Source organism: Myotis davidii, unplaced genomic scaffold (assembly GCF_000327345.1).
Source record: "Myotis davidii unplaced genomic scaffold, ASM32734v1 scaffold97, whole genome shotgun sequence".
Lineage (NCBI taxonomy): Eukaryota > Metazoa > Chordata > Mammalia > Chiroptera > Vespertilionidae > Myotis > Myotis davidii.
The window spans coordinates 1,749,086-1,760,197 of NW_006289392.1; the positions used below are offsets into that span (position 1 = coordinate 1,749,086).

At 45.3% G+C, this 11,112-nt stretch overlaps 1 long non-coding RNA gene across 1 annotated transcript in view; it reads left to right on the top strand.

Moving 5' to 3' along the window:
* Positions 1–362: 362 nt before the first annotated feature.
* The window catches only part of LOC107182770, a 16,316-nt gene continuing 5,566 nt past the window's right edge, over positions 363–11,112 (top strand). The window contains exons 1-2 of the long non-coding RNA XR_001513503.1: positions 363–502; positions 1,982–2,124. This is a non-coding gene — a long non-coding RNA (uncharacterized LOC107182770). The remainder of the gene's footprint in view (positions 503–1,981; positions 2,125–11,112) is intronic.

An 11,112-nucleotide genomic window follows, 5' to 3' on the forward strand; every position in this document is an offset into this window, starting at 1 on the left:
CCTCACAAAGATGATCCCTGCCCAGCAAACAAACCAGCAGCTTCAGTCTCAGGATAGTAGCTGGGGTTGAGCTGCGGGGAGGGCGGGGACTCCTGGGTCCCTAGTTGCTGGCTTCACAGGAGCTCCCACCGATGCCTGCAGGGCCCTCCCCACCGTAGGCATCCAGGGGGTGGCAGCGCTCAGAGAAGAAGGACATATCGAGGACTAGAAGGTGGTGTCATGCTCCACTGCACCTCTCCCCAGAATGCAATGTGACACAAGACATCGGGAGATGGCAGCGAAAGTTCAAGGGAAACACACAGTTATTTATGGCTCAGGCATCTGTTGTCAGATCAGAAACAGAGACCTAATCTCAGGCAAATCCAGCAGCCTGTATGAGAGCAGATGGGGAGGTGTGTGCAGTGCTCAGTCCTGTTCAGCTCTCAATTTATTACTCTTCCTCTTCTCCAGATCCCATCTCCAAGGCAGACATTTGTCCTGGCCACGACACCAGGAGCCCCAGGTGGGTGGACGGGAGGTGAGGTGTCCTACTGGATGGGTGGCTGTTTCCATTGTGTGATTTGGAGCCTTCCATGTGAGGAGAGAGGTTATGGCAAAATCCCAAAAGGAGACAGTGAAAAAGGGAGCGAAAGAAAAATTTCAGTCCAGGAAAACCACAGGCTGAATGGAAATGGGGTTGGGCTGGAAGTCCATAGGTTCAAGCTCACATCTTCTGCCCTCCCTTCCTGAGTGACCTTGGGCAGGTCATGCCACCTGTCTGCTTGTCCTTTTCTGTTATGTGCTTGAGATTTTGTAATTATGCATTTTCAAGGACACACAAAGGTGCCCTCTCAACCAAGTGTGACAGAAAGAATACAAAATCTGGAGTCGAGAGATCTGGGTTCAAGTCCTAACTTGCTAAGTGTTCCTTTGGTAATCTAAGTCAAAATACCTTCCCTGCTGACTCCCAGTAAAAGGGCTGAGAGAGACAGGTGAGTCTATCAGGCATTCTTCCTGTCACAATTCCACATGCTGGAAATGATCGGGAGGCAGCAGAATGAATACAGTGTGAAGAGTTTAGACACAGACCCTCAGTAGGTACTCAGTCTACATGGGTGAAGAGAGCACAGCCTGGAAGGTGACTCCCAAGTCCCGGGCTGGTTGGACTCAGCCCTGTCATGCAACACAGCCTCCAGCCCGGGTGGCACAAGTAGACACCTCTCCCACCGGCCTCACTCAAACAATTCAGGTATTCCCAAGGCCTCCCACGTTGGCAGAGCCACAGATGCCTGTCTCCAAACGCGCTTTTGGGGAAGAAGACAGAAAGGAGGCGAAAGGGGTGCACAGTCTGGAGAAACAAGGCTGCTCAGACAATGTTTTGTTTTGGGGTTTTTGGGGGTGGGGGAGGCTTGATTTGAATCTCCATGCATGTACTGATTGTGCTGTCTTAGAAAAAAATTTTAAACAGGTCTGTAATCCCAGGAGACACCTTATTTTCCCCACTGGAAATGCATCTTTTCCACTGAAAATATGCACCAACTAGCTCTGTATGTTTCATTGAAAAGCAGAATTAAATTCCCGATCTGCCAGGGGTGGGCAAACTTTCATTGAAAAGCAGAATTAAATTCCTGATCTGCCAGGGGTGGGCAAACTTTCATTGACTAAAGCAGAATTATGGGTTCTTAAACTGGACCGGAGGGCTGGAACAAAAGCATGGATGGAGTATGGGTTCTTAAACTGGTAAATTCAAAGTAAACATCATTACATAAAAGGGTACAGTCTTTTTTTTTTTAGTTTTATTGATTTCAAACGGGCGGATCCGGCCTGTGGGCCGTAGTTTGCACATGGCTGAGTTAGCAGGACTCATCCGGCTCTCGAGCCGTAGTTTGCCCACGGCTGGCCTAGACCCATTTATAATTCATTCGTTGTGATTCAGAAGACAGTGCCTCAGTGGGGCCGCAGCCAATGTCAAGGGCTTGGCCCCCTCTTTCTTCCCCCCTAGGAGCAGGACAAATAGACCTTCACCTTGATGTGATTGCACTCACTGATAAGTGAGCCCTGGCCCAGGAGGGCTGCATGCACGGGGAAGCCTGGATGAAGTCATGGAGTAATCACGGGAAGTGAAGATATGGAGCAAAGCTGCAGGTAGGCAGATGTTTTGATTGACTAGACGCAGGTGTCCCTGTCTCCAGTGCCTGAGCAGTGGGGGGTGATGGGAGAGCTGGGCTGCAGCTCCCATCCCAAGGGGCTGTCAGCTGCGGAGCCCCGTCTGCCTTCTGCATTCCTCTCACTTCCCAGGCAATCCACCCCCAGGGACTCGAGGCAGCCAGACAGGCCTCGCCAACTAGCATTTGCAAGTTGCCAAGCACAACTCACCTCTCCCCAAGCTTTATCCCTTCCCTGGGGAGTCAGGTGGGAGGAAGGGGAAGGTATGACCGATTGGTCACCCCTGAATCAGGCCTGGCTGGCAAGTCTCCAGAGGTGTCTGTTGTGTTGAGACTGGCCTGTCCGGCCCAGCCAGACCCCTCGGCAAGGAGAGGTTGGGAGCTGGTCTCATTCCCCCGGGCTGCCAAGCAGAGCCTCTGAGGGAGACAGCGGCCACATCTGGCGAGATGATGAGATGGCACTCTTCCTCCAGTCTGGGCAGGCTCTTCGGGCAGCCTGAGGCTGCAGCTGATTTTACCTGTGTTGGCACCTGTTTGCAGCTTATACCCACTAATGTCTGCCAGTGGACTCATTATCATCAAGGATAAGAAATTAAGAAATTGTGATTTCATAGACACTTCTGTTCTCATACTAATGGTTTGTGCATCTAATGGTTTGTTTATGATTTAATGGTTTGTTTATTTTATGATGGCATCTGTCCTCATTGGAACCTTACGAGGTACAAATTGGACTTGTACTTACTCTTATTTGGTTGTCCTCACCTCTGCTACCTTAGGTTTTCCATGGGCCCCAATTAAAGTAGCAGTCATTGCTTAAATAGACAGATGATAGATGATAGATAGATAGATAGATAGATAGATAGATGATAGATAGATAGATAGACAGACAGAATAGGTCTCCAGAGTGGCAAAAGCTTTGGAAATCACATTTGTTGAAGGATGATGTTTGGTTTGGGAAAGAAAAAACTTAAGTGGGAAATGGTAGCTCCCAAGATTAGAATGATCTCTTTAGAACTACTTTTAAAAATTCTTAAGACTAATACATATGCAGAAAAGTGTGAAAAATAAATATGTAGCTTAACCAATCATTAAACAATATATCATGTAACTACCCAGGTCAAGATGTGCAACAGTGCCAGCCACCTCCCTCACCTTGCCTCTTCTCAACCACACCCTGCTTCCTGCCCTCAAAAGTCCCCACCATCCTCACACTTCTGGCTTCTATGGCAATCAGCCATTTTAAATTTTAAAATAGTTTATCACCTAACTATGTGGCACAAATAACATGGTTTATTTTTGCATGTTTTGAACTGTATCAATAGAGATGTACACTGTGCTCACTTCTTTTGCTCAACATGTTTGTTAGGACTCATCCCTATTGTTGCTTATAATTACTCTAGAAACCTGGTGCACGAATTGTGCATGGGGTGGGTGGGGGGTCCCTCAGTCTGGCTGGCAATTGGGGCCTATTGGGGCCGGCTGGTAGGAAGAGAGGGACTGCGGGAGGTTGGCCAGCTGAGGGGAGGGACCACAGGAGGTTGGCTGGCCAGACCATGGGAAGTTGGCTGTGGGAGCGCACTGACTGCATTGAGCGTCTGCCCCCTGGTGGTCAGTGCACATCATAGCGACTGGTCGACTGGTTGTTTGGTCAACCGATTGTAATGGTCACTTAGACTTTTATATATGTACATATATGTATACATATATACATATACATACATATATATATATATATGTTGTTCATTGGTTAGTGGAAGATACTCCCCTTGTATAATACTTTATTAATCCAAACTAATGTTAGTGAATATTTGGGCTGTTTCTAGCCTATAGCCATTGAACTGACAGTGCTCTTAGGAACAGCCTCATCTGTGTATCCTGGTACACATGTGCACCTGTGGAGTATATGCCGGGGACTGAAATTTCTGGGTCATAGAGCTTGCATATATTTAACTTAATCACACTGTGATTACTAAACACTGTTTCAACTCATTCCAATTAACTATCCCAATGGTAGTAAATTTAACTCTGTACCTCGTCTTTTTATATACCTGCTATTGCCATGATTATAGTTCTTGCCAATGTGGTATGTTGCAATATTCCAATATGGATTTAATTTGCATTTACCTGGTTATTAATGAGGTTGAGCACCTTGCACATGGTTATTGGCCATTCATAGGACTGGTCTAGTCTTTTGCCTATTTTCTCACCAGGTTACCTTTCTTTCTTCTCATTGCTTGGAGAAATGTCTGACATGTCGTGACTTGGAGTCTTTGTCAGATGTATGTACATCAACTATGTCACCCTAGTATGTGGCTTGCATGCCACATCGTAATGGGGTATTCAGATGAGCAGATGTATAACTTTAAATCTTTTCATTTAATTTATGATTAATTCTTTTTATGTCCCACTTATGAAATTCTTCTCGAAGCCCTTCAGATTCCAAGTTGAGATTCATATATGTATATTTAGTTCTGGGAGTAGAATCAAAACCAATGGATTGCTGCTGAGAAGGCATATTTTCAAGACAGAGAGGATTTTCTCACATTTCAGGCTAAACAGGCATGGAATGGGCCATCTCGCTCCCTGACACCCAGGAGGTAACAAAAGAGAGTGGGTAAGAACTCACCAGAGATGCCATAAGGAGGTCTGCCTCTGTGATTTATTCAAACAGTACGATTCAGACTCTAATTATTACTAAAATCTACTTTGATAAATACTTAGTTATAACCAGTAGGGAGCTCTGGTCATGGTGTAAGTCATTATACCCTTCAACGCTTATTTCAGTAAACAAACCGAATGCACATAATCCCACATTCCTGTCTCATGTTGTGTTTTACTTGTTATTTCCTGGCCACAGAACTTCTCTTCCCTCTGTTACTAACCCTAGTTCAGAGCAGAGTACCCAGTCCATGTATTGTCTGTGGGTGCCCATCGGCTAAAGAAAACAGCTTTATTTCAGGCTAACTCAGTGGTGGTTGCTGGAGAGCAGGACTAAGGAGAGAAGCAGCAGAGGCCACAGAACTGGGCTTAATCTGAAGTTCCTATGCAGCTCTGGAGAGAGCCCTGCTGAGGATGTGGGCTGCCCTTGAAGCCTAACCCTCAGCCGCCTGGGCCCGGAGGACAGAGCTGAAGGCAGGCAGCTGGCCTCTGCTAATGCTTGGACAGCAGAGGAGATCTAAGCCTAATCCCCAAACACAGACCTTCCCCAGGTCTGTTTGTCTCCCCTAATCCTCTAATATTTAAAGCAATTTCAATCCTGTTTGAAGAGACTCCCCAGCAGTTTGAGTCTGGGGCCTCTGGAGGAAGCGGGGGAGGGAGGAGAGAAGGAGGCAGGAGAGTCATGGGGAAGGGCAAGAGTGAGATAGCTCTGCAGAGGAGGGGACAGGGAAGAGGACAGGCTGCCAGTCCTAGCTGGATGGCATCCTCCAGAAGCTTCCCACCCAAAGACAGCTCTTTCACAATTTCTGAGAGTTAGGATGAGAAGGGAGGAAGAGAAGAAGGGTCTTAGGTTTGAATGGAGTTCATTCATTCAGTCAATCAGGCAGGCAGTCAATATGTTTTGAACACTGAGTGAAGTCGAAACTATACTGACCTTGAACAAATAGATTACCTGGGTCATAATAATTTCACAGAGAAGTGCAGGGTGCCCAGACGCGAAACCAGGTCAAGTGTGTCTGCAGAAGAAGCAGTTGGCCACTGATTTGCAGGCTATTTTTACCCCATCTCCCATGCTTTTTTGCTCCTTGTCAAAAAAACACCCAAATGATTTCTGCTTCTTCTATTCTGGTGTCTTTTATCTCTAGAGTCCCTCTGCTCCTGCTCCATCAGCTTAGAGTAGCCAAAATTAGAATGACAAAGTATTGAACTCTACCAGGTTATAGTCATTACATGATAAAGGGGCTGAAAGAAAGGAGTCTCCCCATAGAATAAAGGGAGTGTCTCTGTCCTGAGAGATAAGTGGTGGTGGAAGAACTCCCATTGTTGACACCAGCCAGGGAGTAGAACACATCACAGAACAGGGCATCCACTTAGAGAACATTTGCCTGTTCCAGGTCATGGAGGGGTCCTCCCCCAAAGCCACACTCTTCCATTTTAATAATGACAATAGTAATATTAAGGTCTCTGGCATTTGCCATCCACCTTTCTAGGTGCTCTGTGAGAGGTAGATATTATTATCCACAAGAGATACTAGATAGATAGATAGATAGATAGATAGATAAATAGATAGATAGATACTAGATAGATAGATAGATAAATAGATAGATAGATAGATGCTAGATAGATAGATGAGTGAGTGGATGAATAGATTAATCTATCTTGGATGGTATGTTAATTTCTAGGATTTTAAAAGAGAAGACAAAAGGTAGGAGAAAAGATTTTATAACTTTACAGCATGTAAAGAACTGAAACATATTTTATGCACAAACAAAATCATTTTAAGCAATTTTTAGAAGAGAAGTGCAAGCAACAAATGCACAGCAAAGGCATAATCTAATAGAAGGCTCTTTTAGGGCCCTGGGCTAGAGATGAGGAAGGAAGGCAAGTGACCACTGATATAAAGTCTAGATGTAAGAAATGGCCCTCTGTGATCCATCCCCAGCATGGTCAGCTTTTGATGGAATTGACTGACTTTCCCCAGGGCAAACAGAATGTAGGGAGGAGGGAAGAGGAACAAAGAACTGCGCACATGGGCCAAGGTGGTGGAAACGCCTGAGGCGTCTGCCTTAGCTAGGCAAGGGAGGTAGAGGCAGCTAGAAAGGCCTCAGCCCAATTTTTTTAAATGGCCTAATGGGAACGCAAGACCTAGGAGACTTATGAGGAAACAGGTGACCTCATATTACTCAGTCAATGAGGAACTGGAGGAGGGACTAAATAGTAAATGGGCTATGTTCCCTGCCCACATGTGGGCCTGTACAATGGATGCCTGCTCTCCAGAATGTATTAAAAGTCTCATTTTGGCTATACTTCTATTTCCCAGTCCATCATTTGAAATTTCAACAGGTGAGCTATTTATCATATGGGTAAGCATTTCTTTATCCCCTCCTTTCTGCTGGGCCAAGAATGCAGGCCAGCTGCTCACTGAGCAAATGCTTACATTCTAATTAAATGATATAAGGAGATCTACTGGGGAACTTTGCTTAAGATTCCCAACACTATCCTGAAGCCATGATGTTCTAGTCCATCTCTCCCAGTAAGTACTTGGGTGACCCTGGGCTACCTTTTTTATTGCAGGCCTAACCTCCTCATTTGTAAAATGGGGATTAGACTGGGATGTCCCTACTGCCCCACCTACCTCTGGCAGATTCTGATGCTAAACCAAGAAAGCACGAGCAACCTTCAGGGCAGCAAGCAAGACTTGCATTTTGCCAGGTTCCCACAACTTCCTCTGAAGGTTTCCCCAGCTGGATCCTTCATGCTTAATCAGCACCCAAACCCCACCCAGGACCTTCGTCAGCACCTCTCACTCTCAAAGGCCTTTCGAGCACCTAGCAATGCCCTCACATGACCGTTCAAGAGTGATTCTCCAAAAGGAAGTTATTTTTTAGTTAGTAAGTCAGTCTTTCTCTTAAAGAAGTTGGATCACATGCTCCTGTGTCACATGCCCTCACCTCACATGTGGCTTCACCCCAGTTGCAGTGGAAAACTCGCTGAGGTTACTCTGCACATCTGTCTGTCCTGGGGCTTGTCTGTCCTGCGGAGTCCCCAGAGCCACAGGGATGGAGGCTGCAGGGCCTGGACCCTACGGACTATCAGGGGCAGAAACCGAGGCTGAGACCTCAGTGAGGTCCCATACACGGAAGAGGCAAATCTACCGCCCGTGGCAAGTGGACTGCATGGGGATCTTCTACATGGGAAGGAGTGGAGTTTTACCTTCTTTGGATCTGACACCGACTCTGGATGTGGGTTTATCTTCATTACCTGACGTGCCTCTGCCAGGACCTCTTTCTGAAGGCTGGGTGGGGAACTGCGGATTTGTTGACACAGGACCCCATGTTATGTTGTCTCAGACCAAGGAGCCATATTAGGGCAAAAAAGGTGTGAGAGTGGGCCATGACTGTGGGACCCACTGGTTACCATATGCCACTCCACCCAACAGTGTGAGCCAGACAGGGAATGGTCTTGCAGGCCCCTCGAAAGCCTCAGCCTGGGCAGCACCCTCTGGGTGGGAGTGCTGCTCTTTAGGACACCGTACATGCATTGAGACAAGAGCTGATATACAGTGCTGTGCCAACAGTGATATACAGTGATATACAGTGCTGTGTCAACAGTGATATACAGTGATATACAGTGCTGTGTCAACAGTGATATATACAGTGCTCAACAGCTGGGTATATAGACTCAGAAAGTGGGAACCGAATTCACAGTGGCCCCGTATACCACCAATTCATCACCAAATCACTGATATCTCATACTCAACATGATCCAAATACAGCTCCTCATTCCCCCTCCTCCACCCCAAAATGTGCTGCTCCAGTATTCTGGAGCTGGGTGAGTGGTGTGTTTGTTCATTCAATCATCTGAACCGGAAATCTGGGAATTGTTGGAGTCTCCTCCCTTCCACTCCAGTCAATAGCATATCTCATAGATCCTATCACATAACATCGCTCTCTATTCATAGGGGCAGTGCTTGGGTTTATTCAGACTCTTCATTTCTTGACTATATTCTTCAGCACCCTCATCCCTGAGCTTCTTTACTCCCAGAGTGAACTTCCCCCAATATCTGCCAGAAGCACCTTTCTGAAACCCAAACCAGATCATATCATGGCCCTGCTTAAAGTCCTTCAATGGCTCTCAACAGCTTGCAAGATAAACTTAGCTTAACATCAGCACAACCCATTGGGGCCCTTTCCCCAAGATGCATGCCTGAGGGGCTCCCACACTTCAGAGTGGTTTTCTCACATTTTCGAAGTCCCCTCATAGCCAGGGCCAGCAGGGGCCCTTGGTTTTTGTTTTGTCCCTTTAAAGTGCTCCTTGACACTCTACCCCATACATGGAGTAGACCAGATGCCCAGAGAAGCTCAGGACTCCTGGTGGGCTTGGCCCAGTGCTGGTTCCAGGAGGGGGACCTGGTTCATGGAGCTTTCCCACTAAACGGTGAAGGTATCTTTCATGGAGTGGCAGGAGACTGAGTGTCAACAGGGATCCCTCTACAATAGTCCCCTGTCTATCTCCCAGCCTCCTTGACACACAGCCTTAGATGTGTCTAGTGACTCCCAGGGTTTCTTGCTTGAGTATAGCAAGTTTCTTGCTTTTCCACATACTTTCCCCTTCCTGGAATGCCCTGCCTCCCACCCCTCTTATTTGTGAAGCAAACTACTTTTTATTTTTCAGGATTTATACTGAGTCATCTTAATGCATAGATTTCTACCCTCTCCCATCCCCAGGATAGTTTATCTGTTCCTTCTCCATGTTTTCCATGGGACTAGCATGTGCATTTATCACCTTACATTGTAATATCGCCAGCGTTACACCATAAGTGCCTTGAGAATCATGATACTCGCCAAACAATATTGTATGTAAATATTTAATAAATGTTTGTTGAATTAATGAGTAAATAACTCATAAGGTTGCTTTGAGAATTAAATAAGAAAACTTAAATACTCCAGATGTCAGCTAAGGTTATTGCGTCCTCTGACTTTAAATACACTCGACAAGCTTCCTATCTCACATTCCACAGGCAAATAAGGTTCTCCCAGATTCCTGTGAATGTCAGATGCTTAAATCGTCATGCCCCTTCAGTCTCTGAATTCTTCTTTGATTCTGTGTCATTCCCATCTCACTGCCATCTGTGCCCTGTTCTTGCTACTCAGTCCCTTTCTCTAGGTTCCCTCCTAGTTCAACATATAAACCAGTTGTGTGTGGAGCAGACATTTAGAAGGTATGGGGCAATGACAAGGGTTTATATCCCAACAATATGAACAGCCTAACATTGACGATTAGGCTCTGTGTCCTTGAAGGCCTAAGCCACTTGAGGGAGCTCATCTCACCTTTCGTTTTCCATAGATTTCAGCTCCCTCCAGGCCATCTGTACCCTGGCTCTCCCCGTCTCTCAGATCTTTCCTGATCCCTCCCACACCCACATTTCTCTTCATTCCTCTTTAAAATATCATTGAAATATCTTAATTACAGCAATGAATGAAATTATTTGTTTGATAAAAATCAAATAGTGCAGACATTCTTTTCATGAAATCCACAGGCTCCTTTCCTACCACCCCCCACCTTGAGCCTCAGTCCCCAGGGGGAACCACGTCAGACCATTTCTGTTCTGAGGGATCCTACTGGTTTCCTCTCTAAACTAAATGGTTTATTTATGCCCATGTTTCTTGTTTTATTGACCACAGATATTATTTATTGATTACCTACTATAAATAATAAGAATTTATATTCATACCCACTCATTGTCCTTTCTTTTTCTCTGTCAACTTTTAAACTTATTATATTTTAGTTCTATTAATTATATTCATGAATTTAAATAATGCATTTAAGTATATATGTCTTGTTTTATCTATATCAGTGTTTCTTGCCTTTCTGCTCTACAAAAGGCATATATGATCCCGGCCGGCATGGCTCAGTGGTTGAGTGTCGACCTATGAACCAGGAGGTCACGCATGGTTCAATTCTGGTCAGGGCTCTATTCCCAGTGTGGGGTGTGCAGGAAGCAGCCAATCAATGATTCTCTCTCATCATTGATATTTCCATCACTCTCTCCTTCTCCCTTCCTCTCTGAAATCAATAAAAAATATATTTAATTTTTATTTAAAAAGAAACTAAAAGGGACGACATGATACAGTATTTTATGTTTTAAAATTCTTATTGGCAAAATATTAATATAATAGTCCATATTTTTAAAAGTGTTACTTTTTGGAATGTTTGTTTTGCTGCTTGTGAGATCTTTCTACATGGTCACAGTTTTTCTTTTCTAAAGAGATTTTTTACAATAGAACTGTCGGCTTGGCCTTCCTGGTTT